Raw genomic sequence first — 6,000 nt, 5'->3', positions numbered from 1 at the left:
GAAGCGTTATAGGGAATGAAGAACACCGAAGCTGCAGATCTACAAGTTCTACACCCCCATCATACATCCCATCCATTGTTTCATCACCGTTTCCCCCTCATAGAAAAGTGATACCAAAGAGCCGAGCAGGGTCAAGGAGGATGGAAAGACCGAGGAGAGAGCACTGACTAGACCTCCGCTGGACAAGCGCGAAGAGAACTGGGATCTTTGGGAGGCTTAGTGCCACTCAAATTCCAGTATAAACCAATGGCCACTGCCAGCGAGAAATCAATGGTAAGAGGCTGCCAGCGAGAAATCAATGGTAAGAGGCTGTTGCGATGATGCAAATTTATTTGCAAATGCTATCGAAGGAGGAGGAGAGAGCTGGACGTCTGGGGAGACTTTTTGTCACTCAGCTTCGAGAGAACACCACAGGTCTCCAATCAGATCGTTTGCTGACTTGTGTGAAAGCTCCGTGTGAGCCAATAATATGTAAGCGTTTAAAAAGGCTGTTAGCAATGTAGGATATATATCTGGGATGGTTTGATAATTTCAACAGAAATCTTCTTTTTAAAAAAAGAAAACAACCCCCTCCCAAAAGTTTTCTTAGTGAAAGAGAGAAAGCTAATTATAATAGGGAGAGAATAATGAAGAAAGTGAGAGTTGAAGACGGTTACAAACATTAAGTACGTATTTAGTTCCCGCCATTATTAATTCTACTAATTAATTAGCCAGACAACGTCAGTTACTTCTCCTAATTCCAAATGAATTGAACGTGTGTGTGTGTGTGTGTGTGTGTGTGTGTGTGTGTATATATATATATATATATATATATATATATATATATATATACTGTTTTTAAAATAATAAAATATATATATATATATATATATATATATATATTTATATATTTCTATTTTTTGCATCACCCCTGTGTGTGTTGACGTGTACTTGTTTGTGTATCGTTGGCCCCTTTTTTTCTCTGATTGGCTGTGACTGACTCGATTTAAGGGGTCACATGAAACAGATCCGTCGAGATTTCCCACAAACACACAACGAGAAGAACAACGTCCACCGACAAAAAACAAATCTCATACTTGTCTGTTCAAAAAAAGAAGAAAAAAAATTCATTAAAATATCCAAAATGGAATAACTGCCTGCGGTCTTTCATCAGTTATATTTTTTATTCGTATTCGATTCGTCATCTTCTCAGTTTCTTTCGCCATTTATCGCCTCTGTTTTATTGTTACACTGCACCCTCTATCATTCTCTCTCATTTGCTACCGCTCTATTTTCTTGTCCTCCCCCTTTCTCTCTTCTCGTTGCCTATCTCTCTTTATATTTCTTTCTTGCCCTCACTCTCTATTGTATCTCTTACTTTCTCTATCCTCTCCTTACCCTTCTTTCTCTCTGCCCCGATCTTTTCCTTTCGCCCTTGCTCTCTTTCATTTCATCTCTCCCTTTCTTTCTCTCTCACTTGCTCGCTCTCCCTCTCTTTTAATCGCCATTGCTCTTTTTTGATCTAGCTCTCTCTCTCTCTCCCTCTCTCTCTCTATTGTTCCCGTTCTCTTTCTCTCAATATCTTTAATTGCCCCCCCTCTATCTCTATCTTGCTCACTCTCGCCTATCTTCACATTTTCTCTCTCTATCCTCTCCTTCACAATGACTTTCGCTTCACGTGAGGGTAAAGTTTAATCTGTGGACTTTTTGCAAGAGAAAATTTTTACTGCCCTCTCGCTGCAAGACACCAGAATCAGAAAGTAGGATTGACAAGTCAGCGCCCCAGAAGAGGGGAACCCTCACCTGCAAAAAATGTGCCTGGACAGCCCCGTCGACATTCCTCGGTGAGAGCGCCTCAGGTGATTAGCAATAAATTAACAGATACTTACGTGTTTTTGGTACCACGCTGAAATAATGACGTTATTATTTCGAAAGCCATTCTTAACATGGCGAGGAGAGTGTTTTGTAACTATTCTGTGCTTCCACCTAACAATTAAACAACAAAAAAGGATATCGTGAAACTTGAATTTAACCTGAAAAAAATATGTTAAAATATCGCAGTACCAAAAATACATCAGCACCAACTAGCCTCTTCTCAAAGAGAGAAGGCAAAGCCTGGGAGGGTGGAGCTCCTAGAACTGTATAGAACTAAACTCCCACCGCAAAATCCAGAGGGACCGAATCATTACAGGATCTGTTGATTTTGAGGGCCAAGGATGAAAGTCCCTAGCCGTGTGATTCGACTGGTATTTATTTATGAAAATCGAACTATCAGATTCATTTTTGATCAGTAGTTTAATCCATTGTTCTATTATGCACCAGCTGTAAAGTAGCATTTTTTTTTTACATTTTTTTGATCACCACTTATCAAGGCCCGGAAGCCACTCAAGGATAAGGGTTATTGCAAGTACATTACGTTAGTGTGGAGATTTGATGAAGTGTTTACTTAAGAGAGCGGTTCATTAGGAATTTGTTAACATTGGACTTGAAGACATCCAAGTTGTAGTCCGGAGGGAAGCAGGCAGACGGAACAGAGTTCCACAGGCGTGCAGTTCTAAGAAAGAAGCTTTGTTCATGGAATTCGCGTTTTGATTTAGGCACAGATATAGAGTGGGGGAAATTTTTCACAGTGGGTTCAGCTGGACGGGTGTTTTTCGTAAAAGATTGGCGAGGGGGTACCAGAGATTGGAGTTCAGACGAGCACCTACCATGGAAATAACGATAAAACAAGGATAGGCCCGCAACGTCTCTTCTGTGGGAGAGAGGTTGCAAGGTAGAGAAAAGCGCATCCTCCACTAAGCCACGAAGTCTATTTTGTACTCTGTCAAGGCAGGATAGGCTGTTTTTAGCAGCTCCTACCCAGATATGGCAACAGTACTCCATCCTTGGACGTACTTGGCTTTTATATAGATAGAGAATTGCATCAGTAACATTTTCATCGGTCTGTCATGCTTACGACATGGTTAGTATTTTCATCGCTCGTAGTTTGAATAATGACATCTTTTATTATTCACTCACTAGGAGTTTTCACACAGACCATCATCAAATAATTCTCTTTGAGAACAACTAGTGGCGTTCCCTGGAGTCTGAATGACAAGTCTCCCCAGATTTCTAGTACTCTCCAACTCTTTCGATACCATTTGCAAATTAATTTGCGTTATCACAACGCCCGTTTACCATTGATTTCTTGCAGGTAGTGACCATTGGTATTTACTGGACTGTTAATAGCAATAAGCTTATTATTATTATTATTATTATTATTATTATTATTATTATTATTATTATTATCACTTGTGGAAATTCCATGGAATGCAAAATATATTTAATCAGTGAACATGTTTTGATAAAGCTGATGTTTTTCTGGATAGCGTAAAAATACGCTTTTTTTCAGCAAATATGAGTTTATTTATATTTCTGTGAAAATAATGTCGATTGTATTTTAAATATAGAACTGACCGAATTGAGATAAATTAATAAGTTCTAATAAATACTCAGGAGTAATATTGTGCTACATAGTTCAATACAAATGATAAAATCACATTGTAAAAGAAAATCTTCGAGTTACTCTTTCAGTCCAGCACCTCTTGGCAGAAAATGTTTTTCCCCTGTTTCTTTCGAATGTTCCCTTTTGCGTAACGTTTGGTTGACTTCTTTTTGTCGGCGAAAAACTATTACACGTCGCAATTATACGAGTTCTTTCACACACCGTTTCAACAATGATCATGTATTATTATTTTAATAATATTCGAAAACGAGGCGTTTTATACTTAAACATTTAGAAAATAACCTTTTCTACGATTGGAAAACGAACTGACCGTTATTTTTTATTCCGGTTTTTGATGAGACGGTCACAATCTGTTACAAACTGTTTTGATCTTTTCTTGCAAATACTAGCCTTGGTGCCCGGCGTTGCTCGGGTGTTAGGAGGTGTGTGTTGAGCAAAAAAAAAAAAATAGTTGTAGTAGTCAGGCGGCTCGAACCCGTACCGCGAAGAAGGAAAAGAACGTGAAAAAAGTGGCGTCTTTGCTGTTACACCCATTGCGAAACTGGAAGTGGCGAAGGCTTAAATTAAGGCTAGTCAATCGAAAAGAGGGGATAACTTTTAAATATATCGGCGAAAAAAAAGCGACCCCTCATTGTAGAAAAGTGCCCAGTTGAGGGTGAAGAAAGTAATGTTTTTGTCCAATTTTTCGATGTTTGTCGTCCGAAGGGTCGACCTTCAAAACGATACCAATTTCCTGAAAATCCGTCGCCTTTGTCGAAAGTTTTAGGCAGACATACAAACATACATACATACATGCATAGATACATATGATGATTGCAACGTCTTGTCAGACGAGTGCCACTCCTTCAGACATTAAAATCCATGAGCCCAAAAATGACTTTTTTTTTTTTAGTCCTTCCGGTGAATTCACACGCTCAAGCAGGCATGACACTGAAGATGGTCGTTGAGATCAATTATTACAAGCTTCCAGCATTTCAAGCCTCCACACGTCACAACTTGTCCATCGCTACAGGACCATTTTTTATAGACAAATGGCTGAGGGAGTATCTATACACAGATGATGTTACAGAGTCTGAGCTTTGTATGACAGCTAAGTCTCTCTCTCGGTTCAAATTGTTGAGATCCAGCAACAAGCAAGAGCAAGATAGCCAGCAACAAGTTTAACTGCAGACCAGCTTAATGCGGGTACTGGTCTCCCGCTTTATGTTTTTTTTTAATCAGAGATTTGCTTCTCCTAAAAAGGTTGCCTTCACCATAGCTTACGGGAGCCCTATCCACCCCAACACACACATATACATACACACAAACACACACGGTGCTAGTTGGCCGTTGACCCCGAAAAAGGGTTCATTCGCCCTTTGCATACATACATACATACATACATACATACATACATACATTTAAACAAACAGGTGAGATTTTTATTATAAAATTTAACTATCCTTGTTTACGTGCAAGCTTGAACGAAGTGGAATCAACGCTTTTTTATGATCATCAACAAATCATTTTGTTAGACCGTTGCTTCTTGTATGATACGGCGCGATTGTGATGTCTTTAAGTTACTCTCATGTGAATTGACTACTGTTATCTAGGACCTTGAAACGTGCGAACAATTTATGTAGGAATCAATTTGTTGTTTCTGCCGTTGATTTTGTACTCTTAAGTTTCCCTTACTATTTGATGGAGTTATTAACTAAAGCCAGATAATAGAAATCGTCAAATGGCCCAGCAATGTCAATATTGATTTTCGACTACGGTCAGTCCGTGTAAATCGTTTAGGTTAACGTTTGAATTTTATAGGAACCATTTTTGCTGCCTTATGGTTTTACTGTATTCTCGATAATTTCGTATAAGATTGTGCATTCGATATATGTCTGAATGCTCAACATGAAACTCTAGCAGAATACGTTTTTGCAATATTGTCGGATGGACCACCCGATCTCTGTACATTAGATGGATTATGTTTTCGATATTTCGGGGTTCTTTTTTATTTAATATTTATATTTGTAAAATCATGGTTCATCACCTTTATCTATAGCTTTTCAAGTATCAATAGAAGTTCCTTTATGAGAGCACACACGGTGTTTTTTCACTTCAACTTTGCTAGAAGATAGGCTATTACCATGCCATTCAGGAGTTGTACAGATTCCGGTATCAACCAAGTCCGTCCCATGACTAATCTTTGGCAATTTGAGATACTCCACCTTGTAGGCATAATTAAAAAAAGACGATTCCTCATCGTTGTAATCTGTTAACTGTATGTGTAGATAGACCTTTGTTCTATTCATAAATTGTTTCTATTTACTTGCCTCTCCATTAGGGCAGAGTTTGATACAAGGTCGGTTTTTAATGTGGGGGAAATCCGGCTCCCCAAAAAGGGGCACTCTGGAAAGGAACAATAATAAAAAGTGTCTAAATCTAGAAAGATTCATCCTCTACCGATCGAGGTCAGAAAAGGCGAAATATAGTGTCAGGACAGATACTACACTTTGATCCTAGCCGTTTATGATTGCCTT

Source organism: Euprymna scolopes, chromosome 21, assembly GCF_053919585.1.
Source record: "Euprymna scolopes isolate OS-2025 chromosome 21, ASM5391958v1, whole genome shotgun sequence".
NCBI classification, from domain to species: Eukaryota; Metazoa; Mollusca; class Cephalopoda; order Sepiida; family Sepiolidae; genus Euprymna; species Euprymna scolopes.
This window is presented reverse-complemented; position numbering follows the sequence as displayed.